At 33.1% G+C, this 20,158-nt stretch overlaps 1 protein-coding gene across 1 annotated transcript in view; it reads right to left on the bottom strand.

Annotated features, from left to right (window-relative positions):
- Nucleotides 1-14,135, bottom strand: part of LOC125073562 (phospholipase A1-like) — a 30,283-nt gene extending 16,148 nt beyond the window's left edge. The window contains exon 1 of the mRNA XM_047684424.1: nucleotides 13,801-14,135. The gene's annotated coding sequence lies outside the window, so the exon portion shown is untranslated. The remainder of the gene's footprint in view (nucleotides 1-13,800) is intronic.
- Nucleotides 14,136-20,158: the final 6,023 nt, after the last annotated feature.

Raw genomic sequence — 20,158 nt, 5'->3', positions numbered from 1 at the left:
AATTTAACATCCCTAGTTCACGATACAGAAGTACAATATACTCAATCTACAACCTTAGAAAACCCACAACAAGAAAACATTGAAAAATTAAAGAATCTTTTAGAAACAGCACTGACTAAATTTGAAGGTACTGATCCTAAAACCCGACCAAAATTACCGCGATTAAAAGAGAGTAAATTACTTCATGATCTGATTTACACATTCAATACTCATATACTACCTACCTTTTTTTCATTAGATTCCGACCTACTGCATTTACATACATTAATATATTGTTCAGCTTTAGTAATAATAACAAAACTTGGCTATAAAATTAAGTCAGGAAATATAGAAGATTCAAGCATACAGAAGAAAAAGAGCCATAAGCCAGCTTGGGAGCATAGATTAGAAAACGATATAAAAAAGCTTAGAGCAGACATTGGTAGGTTAACTCAATATTTAAAAGGCAATAGATCTAAAAAAGTAGTAGAAAAAGTAGAGATAATATTTAAAAATACCAAATTGCACACTATCCACGAACGAGAAAACAAGAAACCAGAAGAATATATCGACACTCTTAAACAGAAACTATCTTTAAAATCACATAGACTTGCAAGATACAGGAAAGCACTTAATAGAAAACAAGATAATAAATTATATTGTACCAACGAAAAAGCTTTTTACAGGTCATTGAATAGTTGTACCTCGAATAATACAAACAATGAAGAACAAATACCAAATAAAGATGAACTTAAAAACTACTGGGCAGGGATTTGGGAAAAAAGGAGTGACCACAATTTACAGGCAAAATGGATTGAAGAAGAGAATCAGAAGTGGGGTTATATGGAACAGATGGAATTTATAGAATTAAAATTAGATGATTTAACTGTAGTTTTAAAGAAAACGAAAAATTGGAAAGCTGCTGGAATAGACCAGATACATAATTTTTGGTATAAAAAGTTTACGTCATTACATGATATTCTAACAAAAATAATTTCAGACCTAATTAACTGTAGAATTCCACTCCCAAATTTTATAACAACCGGTTTGACCTACATGCTACCAAAAAACCAAAACACCCACGACCCATCACAGTACCGTCCCATAACATGCCTACCAACAATATATAAAATAATCACATCCTGCATTACCAATAAGATAGTCTCACACCTGGAAGCACATAATGTAATGTCAGAGGAACAAAAGGGATGCAGGCGAAACCACAGAGGATGTAAAGAGCAATTAATTATAGATTCAACCATACTAAAACATTCAAATAAATTTAATAGAAATTTGTATGTCACATATATAGATTTCAAAAAAGCCTTTGATAGTGTCCCACATTCATGGTTAGTTCAAATTTTACAAACATATAAGATTCATCCTAATATTATTAAATTTTTGAAAGAGGCCATGTCTAATTGGAGAACCACAATAACTTTAACAACAAAAACATCTAAAATCTGTTGTGACGAAATCCATATTAGAAATGGCATCTTCCAAGGAGACTCTCTCAGTCCTTTGTGGTTTTGCCTCGCCCTAAATCCTCTATCTAGAATACTATCAGATTCTAAATTTGGATACCAATTAACACGTGACATAGCGGTTTCTCATTTGATGTACATGGATGACATAAAACTATTTAGTAAATCTGTGAAAGAAATGAAAGAAATGATAAAAATTACAGCGCAATTTAGTAAAGATATAAATATGAATTTTGGCTTAGATAAATGCAAAACTTTAACTATAAAGAAAAAAAAATTAATTGAGAAAAATTATGAAATTAGTGAGGAAATAAATATATCCGAGATGTTAGAAGGGGACTTATATAAATATTTGGGTATATTTCAAGCTAAGGATATTAATCACTCAAAATTAAAACAAGATCTTACCACTGAGTACATCAAAAGAGTAAACCAGCTGTGCAAAAAACATCTTTATTCGCGAAATCTCATAAAAGCAATAAATACTTTTGCTATTCCGGTCCTAACTTACTCCTTCGGGATAATCAAATGGTCTCAGACAGATATTAAGAATTTAGAAATAAAAACTAGAGTCACGCTAACTAAACATAATTATCACCATCCGAAATCAGCTATAGAAAGATTAACGTTGAAAAGACAATTAGGAGGAAGAGGGGTAGTTGATTTAAAAATTCTTTGGCAAAACCAAATCCATAATATTCAAAATTTTTTCTACAATAAAGCAAATACTAGTAAGATACATGCAGCTATAGTAGAAGTTGATGATAATTTCACACCGTTAAACCTAAAAAATAATAATAAAGAGTTTAAAACTATCCAAGAACAAATAAATGAAAAAATTAAAGATTGGAGAAGAAAAGAACTACATGGTAGGCATATCCACGATCTAGAGCAAAATTTCATAGATTTAGATGCGTCAAATAAATGGTTACAAAAAGGTTACCTCTTCCCCGAAACAGAAGGTTTTCTAATTGCTATTCAAGACCAGGTTATCAATACAAGAAATTATAAAAAATATATACTTAAAGAATCAATAGAATCAGATTTATGTCGAAAATGTCACAGAATGCCAGAAAATATACAACATATTACAGGAGCTTGCCCTACTCTAGTTCAAACAGATTACACCCATCGCCACAACCAAATAGTTCACTACATACATCAAAAACTTGCACACAAATATAACCTCACAAATACGCCACTAAAGCCATACTATGAATATCAACCCAACCCCGTTTTAGAAAATGAAGAAATAAAAATATATTATGATAGAGCAATTCTTACAGATAAAAAGATTCATTACAATAGACCGGATATAACTTTAGTTAACAAATCATCTAAAATAGCTTACTTAATTGATGTTTCTGTTCCAAACACACATAACTTATTAAAAACTATTACGGAAAAGATCAATAAATATACAGAATTAAAAGAAGAAATAATAAGAATCTGGAATTTAAATAAGGTTTTTATTATCCCTATCGTGCTTTCCACTACCGGAGTCATACCTAAACACTTACACCAAAGTTTAAAAATTCTTGATTTACCACCTCTCACATACATCACCATGCAAAAAGCTGCTATTTTAAATACTTGTCGAATAGTACGTAAGTTTTTAGAATCTGATAATGAGCTGACTGACTGTACTGACTGACTTTTTCACTCCCCAGATACACTTGGTCATTGACCCGTGTGACTGGAATATTTGCCCCATTATTTGGGAGATAATTAGTCCAAGAAGAAATAAATATTATACGACATCACATACATTACTCTGAATATAAGTGACTCCCAATGTAAGTAGCTAAAACACTTGTGTTATGGAAAATCAGAAGTAGCAACGGTACCACAAACACCCAGACCCAAGGCAACATAGAAAACTAATGAACTTTTTTCTACATCGACCCCGCCGGGAATCGAACCCGGGACCTCGGAGTGGCGTACCCATGAAAACCGGTATACACACTACTCGACCACGGAGGTCGTCATATATTCTCATAATTCGATATTTTCAGAAAACTTGGGGCACTATGTATGTTAGCAGTGTACACGGGTTTTCTACTAGGGACTGTGAGACAAATGTTGGTCAGTTATTTAAACAAAAAATGTACAAGTTTATTATTAATAGGAGGTAATCAAAAATTAAAATAAACTTTATTCAAGTAGGCTTTCACAAGCACTTTTGAATCGTTATTAACGATACTGTATTAAGTAAAACTACCACCAGTTCGAAATGTAGATTCTACTGAGAAGAACCGGCAAGGAAATCTATGGTTTCTCTTTTCCAATATATTATATATATATAATTTATCCTGTCTGAAAGTCAGCAAGTATCAGCTCCACGCTTTATTATCGTCTAAGTGACCTTGGGTTGAATATTATATTAAATACGCTTAGTTTATTAATGTTTTTTAACAAATTTGAATTTATGAATCGGCAAAGTTAAATATAACAAAAATTACCCAAGGGGGATTTATTTACTTTGCGGAGTCGGAAACTTGGTGTTATAAGTTAGCACATATTATGATTATCACTTATTCTATCAAAGTGATCAATGTTACTGTAAATGTACACAACATCGTTGTTAATATATTACGACGCAACTGTAAGTATTCCTAATTTGTTAAACATTCCGAAGGAAGTCTATAGCTCCGATCGAATTAGCTATTAAAAATATTACTGATATTTGCCAAAATATTTGTTAATAATACGTGTGAATTAAATATTCATACCTTAGAATTATAAACTCAAACTCAAATTCCTTTATTCAATATAGAAGCATTACACTTTCTTATTGATGGTCAAATTAAACACTACCACCGGTTCGGAAAAAGAAACACCCTGACCTGAGAAGAACCGGCGAAGAAACTCGGCGGGTAATATTTTTTTTTTTCGTCTAATTAATTATATACATCGTTTCATTCCCAAGGTGTGCTATCAAACATAAACTCACTAATTGTATAGTAACCTTTCGCAGACAAGCGTTCCTTAACAATTTTTTAAAATTTCGCAACAGAAGCATTTTGAACGCTTTCTGGGATCCTGTTGTAGAAGCGTATACATTGCCCCACAAAAGAGTTACTGACTCTATGCAGTCGAGTAACAGGAGTAACAAGATTGTGTTTGTTCCTTGTACCAATGTTATGAGAATCACATTTTCCTTGACTCCTTGGCTCCCAGGTTATAGATTGCGCGAATAGCCCTCTTCTGCAGCACAAATATAGTATGAATAGCGGCTGCGGGTATGCCTTCGGTATTATGCTTTGGGGTAACCCAAAGCATAATACCGAAGGATATTATACTGTGTATATTAGAAACTAGAAAAAATTTGTTAGAAACCTCAATATCATTTTTGAAGGCCTATGCATAGATAGAAGAGCCCACACGTATGGGTTTGATGAAAAAATATTTTTGAGATTCATTTCTAAGTACGGGGAAGCCCCAAAATTGATTGTTTTATTCTATTTTTGTGTGAAACCTTACCTGAGTTTCAACAGTATAGTTCTTATAGTTTCGGAAAAAAGTGGCTGTGACATACGGACAGACAGACAGACAGACAGTTGTCTGTCTGTGCAGACAGATATACAGACGACGAATCTACAAGAGTTCCGTGTTTTGCCATTTGGCTACGGAACCCTAAAACAACGATAAACTACTTAACATTTGTTTATCGTAAAAAATCTGTTAAATTATAACATTATTTTTTTAAACAATTCTCGGACATTTTTTAATTGTTTTATTCATTCGGTTACTTATTAAAATACTTAGAGCCATGAAATAATAGTTCCGGTAATATCATTAATAGACTGGGCCGTTCTCAACCTTGTTCATTAGAATGCAAAATATTTAAATAAAGAAACTTAAGCCTGTGCTTAGCATTAGCAGCCCGTAAATGTCCCACTGCTGGGATAAAGGCCTCCTCTCCTTTGAGGAAAAGATTTGGAGCATATTTCACCACGCTGCTCCAATGCGGGTTGGCGGAATACACATGTGGCAGAATTTCGTTGAAATTAGACACATGCAGGTTTCCTCACGATGTTTTCCTTCACCGCCGAGCACGAGATGAATTATAAACACAAATTAAGCACATGAAATTTCAGTGGTGCCTGCCTGGGTTTGAACCCGATATCATCGGTTAAGATGCACGCGTTCTAACCACTGGGCCATCTCGACGTTCTAAGCCTGTGCTTAAGTTTCATTATTTAAATAAAATTCACAATTTCGTCTGCAAGACAAATATTTTATTGATATAACCCGAAGTGATCCTATAGTCAGCAGGACTTAATATCATGTAAGTGACTAAATTGTATAATTCCCTAACAGTAGTACGCAGACTAATTTTTCCCAAATACTATATGACAATGTAATGTATGTTCCACATTTCTGGAAAAGCGAAAATTTTTACTAGATATTGTCGTGATGTAATCGCGACGACACGGAGTTCATAATGATCCTTTTATGGCACAATATGGAGGACTTAAAGACTTATCGATTGTTGAAAAAAATCAATTCTAAAATTAAATATAATTGTTAATGAATGTGTGTTGTGCTAGAGGATATTACAACACTAATGACGTATTTCAATGAACTCAAACTCAAACTCAAATTCCTTTATTCAATATAGAAGTATTACACTTTCTTATTGATTGTCAAGTTAAACACTACCACCGGTTCGGAAAAGAAAACACCCTGACCTGAGAAGAACCGGCGAAAGAAACTCAGCGGGACTTTTTTTTTTTTTACGTCAAATTAATTATATACATAATTATATATGAGTAGAAACAGCCAGGAGGCGACCGTTTCATTCCCAAGGTGTGCTATCAAACATAAACTCACTAATTGTATAGTAACCTTTCGCACACAAGCGTTCCTTAACAATTTTTTTAAATTTCGCAACAGAAGCATTTTGAACGCTTTCTGGGATCCTGTTGTAGAAGCGTATACATTGCCCCACAAAAGAGTTACTGACTCTATGCAGTCGAGTAACAGGAGTAACAAGATTGTGTTTGTTCCTTGTACCAACGTTATGAGAATCACATTTTCTCATAAAAACATTAATATTTTTCCGTACATACAAAACATTACAGAATATATATTGAGAAGCAACAGTCAATATCTTAATTTCTTTAAATTTATACCTCAAAGATTCCTTGGCTCCCAGGTTATAGATTGCGCGAATAGCCCTCTTCTGCAGCACAAATATAGTATGGATAGCGGCTGCGTTACCCCAAAGCATAATACCATACGACATTATACTGTGAAAGTAACTGAAATAAACTAGGCGAGCCGTATCAACATCGGTAAATAATCTAATTTTTTTGACCGCAAATGCCGCAGAACTCAGTCTACCCGCCAATCCGTTTATATGGGGGAGCCACTGTAATTTGGCATCAAGAGTAAGGCCAAGAAATTCAGTTGTTTCAACTGGATCCATCGATTCCCCATTGATAAGTACATCGGGTTTTACATTTTGCACGTTTGGTGTGCTAAATTTTACAATTTTAGTTTTTTTATTATTCAGCCTAAGATTATTTACGCTAAACCAGTGTACTATATCAGACATAGCATTGTTTACATCGTCATACTGTACCTGTTTCCTATTAATTTTAAAAACCAAAGAGGTATCATCAGCAAACAATACTATATCATGTTTGTTCCCAACAAGAAAGGGCAAGTCATTAATATATATGAGGAATAGAAAAGGTCCAAGAATTGATCCTTGTGGGACCCCCATACCAACTAAGACCCCAGGAGACCTTGTCCCTTTAACGTCAACCCTCTGAATTCTATTGTTAAGATAAGAAGTCAGAAGGTCGAGTGCACATTCTCTAATTCCATAGTGATATAGTTTCCTGACCAGAGTTTCATGTTGAACACAATCAAAGGCTTTGGATAAGTCGCAGAAAATCCCTAAGGCATCCTGCGACCTCTCCCAGGCTTCATAGATATTTCTTATTAGTTCGATACCTGCGTCGGTAGTCGAGCGACCAGCGAGCGGTAGTGAAGCAGATTGTATCTATTGAAATATGCTAATAATTGATTTAAAATAATTTTTTCAAATATTTTGCTGAGGGTTGGTAGTATCGAGATTGGCCTATAATTGTTAGGATCTGAAGAGCTACCAGATTTAAATATTGGAATGACTTTACTATGTTTCATCAGGTCAGGAAATACACCACGTTGAACACAATCATTGAATATTATTGCAAGATAAGGTGCAATTAGATCAATAATTGAATTAATCACCTTTACAGAAATACCCCATAGATCAGCAGTTTTCTTAATGTCTAATGACCTAAATGTACAAATTATGTCATTGGTGTTTACAGGGGTAAAATTAAATTTTGATTTGCATTCACGTACATTTTCTTTCATTAATGATTCGGCAACTGCTGGAGAAGAAATAAGTAACTTAGTTGTAGAAACTGGTATGTCAGCAAAAAATTGTTCAAAAACTGAAGCAACTTCCCGTTCACTATTTATGACTTTATTATTATAATTTAAGTTCAATTCGGAGCTGCGACTGCCACCTCTACCAGTTTCACAATTAATAATTTTCCAAGTCATTTTTATTTTGTCATGTGCATTCTTAATTCTATTTTTTATAGTTAAAGACTTTGCCAAAAAGCACACTGATGACAACAAAACTTGAGAATTTAATCTGTACTAATATTATAACTGTGAAATTAGCTCTGTCTATCTGTCGCTCTTTCACTGCCAAACCAATGAACGATGAATGTATGAATGAATGAATGAATCTTCAATCAATGAATTTGACGACATTTAGTATGAAACAAACTTGAACTCCAAGTAAAGTCATAGGCTTTTAACACATGACAACCAACCCTTAAAAAGCGAGCGAACCGTGGACGACAACTAGTTAATTATAAAATGTTATTGTAAACATTCAAATTTAATCATTTTTTCAATTTTCAAATCTTGCCCTTATTGTTGAGCAATTATTCTTATGATATTTGATCCACATAATTTCGTAATTTTATTTTAATATCATTAGCCACCATTTAATTTTAATGACTTCATAATTTAATAATTATTAATATGATTACTAATGTTTAATTTATTTAGATTTAAAATATCATGCAATAGACTTCATTTGTTTCATCAAACATCATTAAAGGTTAAATAGTCGTTTATATATATTACACTAGCTGTTGCCCGCGATTTTGCTCGCGTGGAAATTGATTATATTACAGAAAAATTTAAAATAATTTAAGATCTCATTTGTGGTTTGACTTTCGTGGGCTGGATACACCAGACAGAGCTCACTCTCGAACTGGCTACTTAGAACTGTCTATGCGGAAAACAGACTTCTCTTATGTCTACTCCGGCGATTTAAGAAATTTGAGCTTGTGATTTATTAATTGTCATGGTGAAGTATACCCGACCACGGGAGTAGTGTGTACACCGGTTTTGATGGGTACATCACTCCGAGGCTATGTAGAAAAAGTTCATTAGTTTTCTATGTTGCCTTGGGTCTGAGTGTTTGTCAGGGCGTCACGGTAGCATGCGCAAGCGATCCCGTGGCGCCCGCCGAAAGACGGAGAGGGTACCGCTGTTTTTTTAGTGGGTAAACCCGGCGTACCTGGGCGCACTCGGCGTCCAGGGCTCCGGGGAGTCCCACACCCCCCCCCCCCCACCTTCCATCACGTGGGGGAAGCGCGTAACGCGTTTTTCCAGCGAGAAAAAAAAAAAAAAGGGTCTGGGTGATTGTGGTACCGTCGTTACTTCTTTCCATAACACAAGTGCTTTAGCTACTTACATTGGGATCAGAGTAATGTATGTGATGTTGTCCAATATAGATTTATTTATAATGGTTAAATCCGACCCAATTGTAGGTGTATGACTATCTACTAGTTATGTAAGATATTTTATACAGCGCTAATGTCTATTGGCAGTGCTGACCACTTACCATCAGTAGATCCAAACCATGACGGTATAAAAGAGCGTCATGACGTTTGCCATCACGGTATATGGTGTCAATACCCCTAAGGGAGACCAATAGCTTTATGTGGCATTAAAAATCTTAGTAAGAATTTTTACATCGCATTTCAAGTCACAGAACCGAAGATATATTTAAACACACTCACCAACTTGCTCTTCATACATAACCGGTATACAGTTGCTATTAAGAACTACTTCAAGTTTGCGACTGGTTTAAACCAAACAGATCTGCCCTTGTAAAACGCGAAGTTGGATTATAGTCATTATTATTTACTAGTAGATTTATTTATTTATTTATTATACACGAATCAGATTTAATAGACTAAATTTACCTACCGAAAATTAGAGGTCTACATTCAGCTACTAAGAATGTTAAGTAAAAATTATGAAGGAAAAAGTAGAGGTAAATTGTAAAGAAAAGGATGTTTGGATATCTCATCCATGTATTGAGAAACCGTAAATCCTACAACACTTTATACAGGGTAACACGAGGTGTAGATCAGTTTAGTTCGAAGAACATCTTGACTAAATAAACTACGCCAACGGTATGATCGCACCTTTTCATTAGCCAGAGTCATGGCATTGAAGATACATTTTCTTATGATAAGATAAAGATGGTAAGTGGTCACCATTGCCCATATAATGGCACTGCAAGAAATATTAACCATTCCTTACGTCGCGAAGTCGTCACCAAACTAGGAAACTAAGATGTTATATATATCCCTGTAATTAGACTGGCTCACTCACCCTTCAAACCGGAACACAACTATACCAAGTATTGCTGCTTGGCGGCAGAATATCTTAAGAGTGGGTGGTACCTACCCAGACGGGCTTGTACAACGCCCTACCACTAACTAAGCTTTCTGTTCCGATCCAACTTTTAATATTCTTCCTAAAAATAAACCTCAGTTGAATCGAAACTGAGGATAAATTTTACTTATTTGTATCGGCTTGGTACGATCTCGATAGTATTCCGATCGAACTTCGACCGAATCGCAGCTGGATTGTTGTGTTATTGAATAGGAAAACGACTGAACGTTTCGATTCGATTGCGATATTATAGTGACAATTTGATAGTGGAATTAGCACGCTGGTCAATTATAGTCTCAATAACATGTATCGGGTCGGATTAATAATTATTAACTATACCCAGGACTTCTATATTATTTACGCCACAGTAGCATGCGAAAGCGATCCTGTGGCGCCCGCTGAAAAGAGGGAGAGGGTACCGCTGGTTTTTTAGCGGGTATTCCGGTGTACTTTGCGCAGCCTTGGGCACCGGCGAGTCCCACATATAGGTTAGATTTTATTTACTATATATAAAAATGAAATAAAACCTAACCTTTTTTGAGCACGTGCAGATTTATTTTGCTGCGGTGTCATTAATACGTTTGAGCAAACAACGATTTCATTTTAGTGGACACTGGCAGGGAAAAGAAACAAAATATGACAGGGGAAAATAAAAAAAAATCGTTAGCTGCGAAATGGGCGATCGCTTAACTGGCTGTAACAACACAATTTCGACCTTTATTTATTACTAAATTGCAGCCGTGAAAAGCCGGCGCGAATCGCTAGTATTATTACAAACTCGAGTTCCAATCGACGTCATATATGTTAAGTGATCTAATAAACTAACAAAGCTATGTGTGAATGTGTGATGGTCATTTTGTATTTGATAATATTTATATATGCTCGTATATGTTCCACGAAAATTAAACAACACTGACTTACATAATATTCGATATATATAAGCCGAGATGGCCCAGTGGTTAGAACACGTGCATCTTAACCGATGATTTCGGGTTCAAACTCAGGCAAGCACCACTGAATTTTCATGTGCTTAATTTGTGTTTATGATACATCTCGTGCTCGGCGGTGGAGAAAAACATGGTTAGAAACCCTGCATGTATCTAATTTCAACGAAATTCTGCCACATGTGTATTCCACCAACCCGCATTGGAGCAGCGTGGTGTAATATGCTTCATACCTACTCCTCGAAGGGAGAGGAGGCCTTACAAGCTGTTAATGTAATGTAATGTAAGTTTGTAATGTAAGTTAATGTTGTTTCATGTTCCTACTCTCCGCGCATTAGGCCGTATGACAAAATTTGTGATTTTCCAGGAGAACGATTTTTAACTTTGATCTTTGCATTGCCCAGCCACCAAATACAATTTCTGATTAGTTATGGAACACAGCGCTTATTGTAGGATAGAGAGGATAATAAAACCTTTTCATTGAATTAAAAATTAATATTTTTGTAAAAAAGGGTGAAAAATAAAAAATTACGCGTCGATTAATAAATATTTACAAATAAAATAATATATTATTAAGATTATAAATGCAAAATTATCTCTGTCTGTCTGTTGCTTTGTCACAGCTAAACCACTGAATCGATTTTGATGAAACTTTGTATAAAGCAAGCTTGAACTTCAAGGAAGGACATAGGCTATTTTTATAGCCTAACACAACACGACCAACCCCTAAAGCAGGAGCGAAGCTGCGGACGAAAACTAGTAACTTACAAGTATTCAAAAATAATACTTTTTTTAGTTAAATAAATGTGTCTTGCTAAAATTACACACACAACCTCCTGTTATATACTATCGAATCGATTCTGATTCTACTGAGAAGAACTGATTTGTTTTCTATAGAAAAAGCCAATAACATTAATATCGGTTCGACCTGAGGTTCGATCGCGGGACCTGCATGAAGTCAATTTTTTTTTTTTAGCATTAGCAGCCCGTTAATGTCCCACTGTTGGGATAAAGGCCTCCTCTCCCTTTGAGGAGAAGGTTTGGAGCACATTCCACCACGCTGCTCCAATGAAGTCAATTAAAATAAATAAAAAAATCCATACTCTTAACACACGTAAACAGCGTCCGGATTTTTTTTTTCCGTTAAACAGATTCGACAGATTTTAAATAGCGGAATATAAAAAATATTGAAATAAAAACGTCAATTTTATTAGTCATTAACATTTAGCAATGATTATATATTAGTTATGAAATGTTTGACCGTGATTTTGAATTTTTTGCATATTAAAAAAAAATGTGTGTGCAATTCATGCTAGATTTTTTTTTGTCCTTTTGTCTTGACGCGTTTACGTTTCATCAATTTTTTTACAATCGACAAAAACTCTTTCTGGATATTCATTATGGATTTGCGATAAAATGCCGTTTTAAACGTGGATCAAGCTGTTATTGTAACTTTTGAAGTAAAATTAAAGTAGATTTACGACCTCTGTGGTCGAGTAGTGTGTACACCGGTTTTCATGTGTACGCCACTCCCGGGTTTCATGGCCCGGCCGAGTCGATGTAGAAAAAGTTCATTAGTTTTCCATGTTGCCTTAGGTCTGGATGTTTGTGGTATCGTCGTTAATTCTGATTTCTCATAACTCAAGTGCTTTAGCTACTTACATTGGGATCAGAGTAATGTATGTGATGTTGTCCAATATTTATTTTACTTATTAGTATATCACTTAGTATTGCTGTGTTCCAGCTGAAAAGGTGAATTAGCCAGTGTAACTACAGGTACAAGGACATAACATCTTGGATCCCAAGGCAGGTGGCGCATTGGCAATGTCCACCTCCCAGTTTAATATCATCGTAATATTCAAATGTACTAATATATAATAATTGTGTTAATTGATTATGTATGTTGCTGTATATTCTTGATATATGTATACATATATTCAACGATATGTAATAATATATAAAATTCTATATGTTTTAATAACGTTAGCAATGTGAGTTCGAAATGTCTAGTACGAACAAATGACTACGTTAATCGTAATTTTTAACCGAAAGATTTAGGTTCTAATACGTGCAAGGACTGAGATTCTGATATCTGTATTTATTGCCCATATAGTTCTCATTGGTAAAGGAAAACATCGTGAGCATAATTCGCACGCAAGTCACAGTGATGAATGGAATATGCTCTACTTAATCCTTTACTTAAACGCCATTTTTAATATGCATGTTTAGTATGTATCGGGTAGTTGGAGATCCTTATATAACGAAATAAACTTAAAATTCAAAATAAAATAATGTTATAAATATATAGGTAACATACATTAGCAGTACATTAATCTAAATTTAAATGGAACTATAATTAACTTAAACTTTTTTTTCTGTTTAATTTAAAGTATTGCTTCTTGTGATTTTTTTTTTTTAATATTTAAAGTTTCTTTTAAATATTTTACTATTTTTTATTTATAAAATTTATTGTTTTATGTAGCACTTTTTTATGTCACATAAAATATATATTTTATTATTTAATAATAAAAAAAAACCATAAAACTCAATACTGCCTTTATACAAACTTTTATAAACATTAAAAAAAATATTAAAAAATATAGAAAACTCAAAATACTTACATTAAAGCAAACTGTATACCAAATAAAGAATATTCCACGATTTATGATAAATATTTATTTAATTCATTTTATATCTTATTAGCACAGTCACATTTTGTAACTACCGCACAAATATAAATATAACATTCCAAATTAAACATTTGTCACTAAAACATTAAAATAATATATAAAAACTTTTTCATCGACCTCCTTGTTATTTTGTTTATTATTTAACCTTTCACAATTTTGAATTTAGAACGTGTTGCGACAACGTAACGCGCGCGGGAAACGTCAGTGGTATACTGCACTGCAAGTTTAAGGACAAGGGTAAGTTACGACCAGTTAGAGGTCGCCAGCTAATTTTCTGACTTGTTTTTTTTAAATATCTCATATATATATTATCAATGTAAGGATGTAATTGCTTCGGTAGTAAAATATTTATGTTTTTTTTTTACATTATAACTTCCTTTAGTAACTGTATTTTTTTTTTGATGTAGTTGTTTAACAGGGCACAGATTATATCGCAAAGATCGTATCGTCGCGTAGAATCGTAACCGTTCCGTTAAATGTATATTTAATACGTTTATATAGATAATTTTTTTTAAGCTTATCGTATTGATGATATTAATACATTAAAGAAGAAATTTTGTATAACGCTTTAACCCCAAGAAGATAACCCACTCTTAATCAAACGCTGACGAAGATGCGGGCAAAAACTAGTAAAGATTAAATCGTCCTTAGCTCTTAATATGATAAAAAAACGTCATATATATATATATATGTGCATTTGTATGTACGTACGTTCACCCATACATCAGTATTCAGAAAAGGTCGCGGGTTTGATAGCCGGTTATTTGCGAAGGCCGCAGTATTGTATACGTACATATTTAATTTATAATTATAATCTCGTACGAGAACTGTTTAAGTAGGACGCGTGTTTGAAAGTCAATCAGCTGTTAACTTGTAAATAAATAAAGCAGATCGTAAGGCTTTGTTTAGTATTTACTTGGTGATAGGACTTCGTGCAAGCTTACTAGGTAAATACCCATCATATATCCTATCCCCAAATCGCAATATTTAGCAGCGAGGGAACCAGCTTGCCTATGGGCGGTGGTGACCACTTACCAACAGCCCATAAAAAAAATATATGTTGGTGGTGTATTTGTGATATGAGGAATGATTAATATTTCTTACAGCATCAATCTATGAAAAGTGGTGACTACTTAACATCAAGTCCAGTCAGTCTGCCTACTTACATCTTAAAAATAAACTTTGTTACTCTGCTAGTGTCCAGAAAAAATTGTGAAACGATTTAAACTTACACCCCCTCCTTCCATCTGATAATGTCAAAAATAAATATGATCACATACATAGATATATAATAATATATTTCGTCTTATTTTTATTATTATATTCTTAACGCCTAATGCATCAATACCTTGTATTGTAATATATTTAAAAAAAAAAAAAACGTGTCTGTCACAGAGGCTTGGGTTTACATTTTGGCGCGAAATGCTTCAGACACACTTTTTCGGAAGTCATAGAAAATATTATGTTTTAATTGGTTTTTAATATTTATTTATAGTAATTAATTTTATTGTTATTTGTTATTATTAAATCCGATGGTATTATTCTTATTCTTTTAAAAAGTAATTTTTAACTTCTGATCTGTAAGAATATGTTCATTTCGATTTGAATATTTTGGTTTGCAGGATGAATAAGCCAGTGTGACTTCAAGCCCAAGGACCAACTTTTATTCCCAGGGTTTATGTCACATTGACGATGTAAGGATTAGTTAATATTTCATACAGAACCTATGACTATTTAAGTAATTGCCATCAGGTTACATTTTCTTGCCTACCTATTTGCTAATAAAAAACTTGACAATAATATAAGTCATAGTCTGGAATCGAAACTCGAACATGCGACCCTAACGTCACATGCCTCAATTCACGAAGAAGCAAATATCCAGTAAAAAGACCACTAAAAGAATTTACTATCGCTCAAAAACGAACAGACCTTGTAACAGTTCCGATATGGCGCTTACGTACATTTTATTTATATATTTCTGATGACGTCACATTGAATTAAAACAGCTGATGAAAATCATGATATTTATTACACCTAATATTAATAACGAAAAGATATTAATTGTTATTGAATGAAAACAATAATTGTAATTTATGTCATTTAAAAAAAAACACTGAGTTACTTTCGCTGATTCTTCTCAGGTCTGTAGTGTGTTTCTGAACCGGTGGTAGATTTTTTATCTATCAATATTGTTCAGAGAAGTTCTGCTTCTTCGATGTAATTAAAATAGTTTTATTTTAAGTACATGCAAATAATGAATTACAATAAACAATACTAATCTACATAGTAATATTTTTTTTTATTATTATGATAAATATAATTTCTTCATTTTTTACCACTACTTTTACGCATAAATATAAACTTTTACAATTTAAATTGATATTAAAGTAAATTGTATTATAATATAAATAAATATAATATAAATATATATTTTCCAAGTAATATTGGAAAATAAAATAAGGCGTGAAGTTCGTCCGGGCGCCTATTTCGATTGACTTGACATTTAATTGACGGTTTAGCGCGCAACTTCAACATGAAGTGTCAATGTCACACTGTGCGCGCGTTTAATAATTCACTAACATCGAATATTCAAAAGATCAAAATTTCGCACTAATATTGGCGAAATAATCTGTGCCTTTTTGGCACAAATAAAAGCTAAAAAACTAAGGTTTAAAATTAAAAATACTTATAAAGTGATACCTGAGCCTTCGCTTTTCCTTACAACCGAAGAAATTATTTGTAAAAAGTAGATTAAGATAATCTATACTAATATAATAATAATAATAATAAATAATAAAAATAAATCTTCCTGTCTGTCCATCTGTCTGTTGCCCTTTCACGGCCAAACCACAAAACCAAATTTCATGACATCAGATATGAAGCTAGCTTGAACTGCAAGAAACGGGAACGAAGTCGCGGTCAACAACTAGTAATATATATTTTTAATCGGAGTATGTGTTTGTGTATGAGAGCGTGCGTGTGTGTTCTGTTGTACTCGCTTTGATGTTCTTGTTTCTGTAAAGTTTTTAGTACAATGGTCATTTGTCGAACTTTTTCGTTAAACATCAGGGAACATGTTACACTATTGTAAGGTTTTGATATATTTGTTCAGTAAAATTGGTATGTAGTTCGCATAATATGTAAAAAAATTACAAATTATTGAAGTTGTTGCTGTATTATAAAAATGTATTATTAAATTAGGTTGTTTTTTACCCGATCAATAAATTTTTCGATTATAAGTTGTTAATTTGACTATGGCGATAACCAATCAGAAGCGTTGGCCTATCACAGCGACTACTTAATCAGAGTTAAGACGGGGTAAATGCAACCACTCTGGATTGAGCACTCAATGATAACACTCTTAAAGTGTTATATATATATATATATATATAGATAAATTAAATAAATAATTTTTACATAAACAAAATATAGGTAATGATCTAATTTAATATAATGAACCACCTGTAACCTAATTTTTATATATAGAGATTTTAATAATTTTTACCAATAAGTTAATACGTTTTTAATATAATGTAATAAATGATTTATAAACTTCCTAATATTTGCATGCTGTATCTGCCTTAAAAGATAATGCATTTAGAATTAAGCTACACTGTATTTCTTTTTACCCAATATTGTATTAATGTAATTATCACTGGTGGATCTTAAATAAATAAATAAATAAATAAATATAACACTGTCTGTCCATCCATTGCAATATATTGCAATCAACGAAATTTATTACAGTGTTTAATTCGAATGACTTAAGATCCCCTTACCATTTATATTTCTGCAGAATTAGATGACTTTGAATACGGTATGCAGCAGATTTAATCTGATGGAGTAAATCTCAATTTAGATATACAAAAAATGCACATTTTTATACGCAAGCAACTGCATCGTGGGAAGGTTAAATATCAAAAAGCAGGTTACTATTTCGAGACTGAAGCTCATTATATTATTAAGGACTTAAACAGCTACAAGACATAACATCTTAGTTCCCAAGGTACATGACATGATAATATATTTATTTATACTAGACACTGTCCCTACTTCGCACGGGAAATTTATTAATAAAGAAAATTATATTATATCAATAGTTTCAATCGGTGATTTTTTTTTGGAATTTGAGCATTAGTTCCGGAGATTGCACTCTGTATACAAACAAATTAATTTCATAATATTCTTATATATATATATATATATATATATATATATATATATATATATATATATATATATATATATATATATATATATATATATATATATATATATATATATATATATATAAATAGACAAAGCCAGTGCAGTTCAGATTTTTTTTCTGTTTGTCAAATGATTTTCTTTTGTTAACTATTGGCGGGTTTTTTGAGTTATAAATATATATTTTTTTCAAAATAAGCGTCTTATTGCATGTTCCTTTTTGCAGTTTCTAAAGTCCTTAAATCCCGGTTGGAAATATTATAATTTTTTTTGACAAGAAGTAGAAGTTGGAAGTTGGTTCCGCATATTCCAACAATAAGGACAAAAGTCATTTGACATCGAATTGAAGCCACATTATTATCAAAAATATTTTTTTGATAATAATCAGTAGCTACTCTTCTTCAATATCTAAAAATACAGTCATGTCTCCTGTCTGGAAGTCAACGAGCATTCACTCCACGCTTTTTTATCATCAATATAATCTTTTACCGAATGGTATGCCTTGAATGTATTTTTTAAAATTGACTTGAATCTATGTATCGGCAAAGTTAAAAATGTCTGCCGAATTGTATTATTGAAGCGGATACCTTGCCCCAAGAATGATTTATTGACTTTGCGGAGTCGGAAACTTTGCGTTCTAAGCTTATCCTTACTTCTTGTGCACATACAATGATTATCACTGATTTTATCAAAGTGATCAATGCTACTGTGAATATACATAATATTGTTGTAAATGTATTGTGACGCAACCGTGAGTATTCCTACTTTATAAAAAACATCCCGAAGAGAGTCTCTAGCTCCAAGATTATAAATATTGGTCGAGAGCTTGAATAAAATCAACGATATTCACTATTTATTCAAGAAAACTGCCGTTTTTAATATCGATGAAGCTGTTAACGGAACTTTTGAAGTAAAACAAATAGGATAAAAGGACTTAGAGAAACAGTGTTGCATTCTAAATGAAGACATATTAATCAAGAACTTTTAGTAGGAAAATATAGCTGAGTTATTCGCAAGTCGCATAGAATACGTCAACCAAAGGTTAAGACTCCGATGACTCATTGAGATTCGATTCAAGTCCTCATATTACACGCTGACCAAACAAACTTTTAATTTGACGAAATAAGATTTACTACCTTGACGGTTAAGTTTATTGACCTTGAAATGCAATAAGCATAGAAGTGCTTTTGAATCAAACAAGAAGTCACTTTGAACCCGAGCTTAACACGTTGTCTGCCGAACGTCGACCCCAAAACTGTGTGCAAAATTTTTCCTCTTTGTTTTTTGATTCCGGTGAGTATAACTTCTTATTTAATTTACAACGACGAAGGTGTCAATGATGCCACGGAGGCCTGCGATTAAAATTTATATTTCAATAGAATATATAATGTTTAAGAGATTCAATGATTTATAAATAGACACATCCAGTGCAGTTCAGTGTTTTTTTCTACGATTGTCAAATGATTTTCTTTTGTTTTTAGTTTCTTAACTATTGGCAGGTTTTTTGAGTAAAAAAAAAAAACTTAACAGATTCATTGATTTCTTGGTGGCAGGGCTTCGTGCAAGCCCGTCTAGGTAGGTATCACCCACTCACCATATGTTCTACCGCCAAGCAGCAATACTTTGTAATGTTGTGTTCCAATTTGAAGGGTGAGTAAGCCAGTGTAACTACAGGCACAAGGGACATAACATCTTAGTTCCCAAGGTTGGTGGCGCATTGCCGATTTAAGAAATCGTTAATATTCCTTACAGCGCCATTTTTCATGAGCTGTGATGGCCAATTACCATCAGATGACCATTTGCTCGTCCTACTACGGACACAAAGGAACTAACATTTTAGCTCCCAAGGTTGGTGGCGCAATGGTGATGTAATGAATGGTTAATATTTCTAACAGCGCTAATGTCTATGGTGCGAAGGTGAATACTTATCATCAGCTCATTTGCCAATCCGCCTACCTTTATCATAAAAATATTAGTGCTCCGAAAATATACATGATGCGGCAAGTGTTAAAAAAAACCACATAGCAGTCGACATGTTAATTTTTAAACATGTATATTTATTCTCATCGATGTTTTACATAAC

Source organism: Vanessa atalanta, chromosome 24 (assembly GCF_905147765.1).
Source record: "Vanessa atalanta chromosome 24, ilVanAtal1.2, whole genome shotgun sequence".
Taxonomy (NCBI): domain Eukaryota; kingdom Metazoa; phylum Arthropoda; class Insecta; order Lepidoptera; family Nymphalidae; genus Vanessa; species Vanessa atalanta.
The sequence above is the reverse complement of the archived record's forward strand: the minus strand, read 5'-3'. Positions and strand labels throughout refer to the sequence as shown.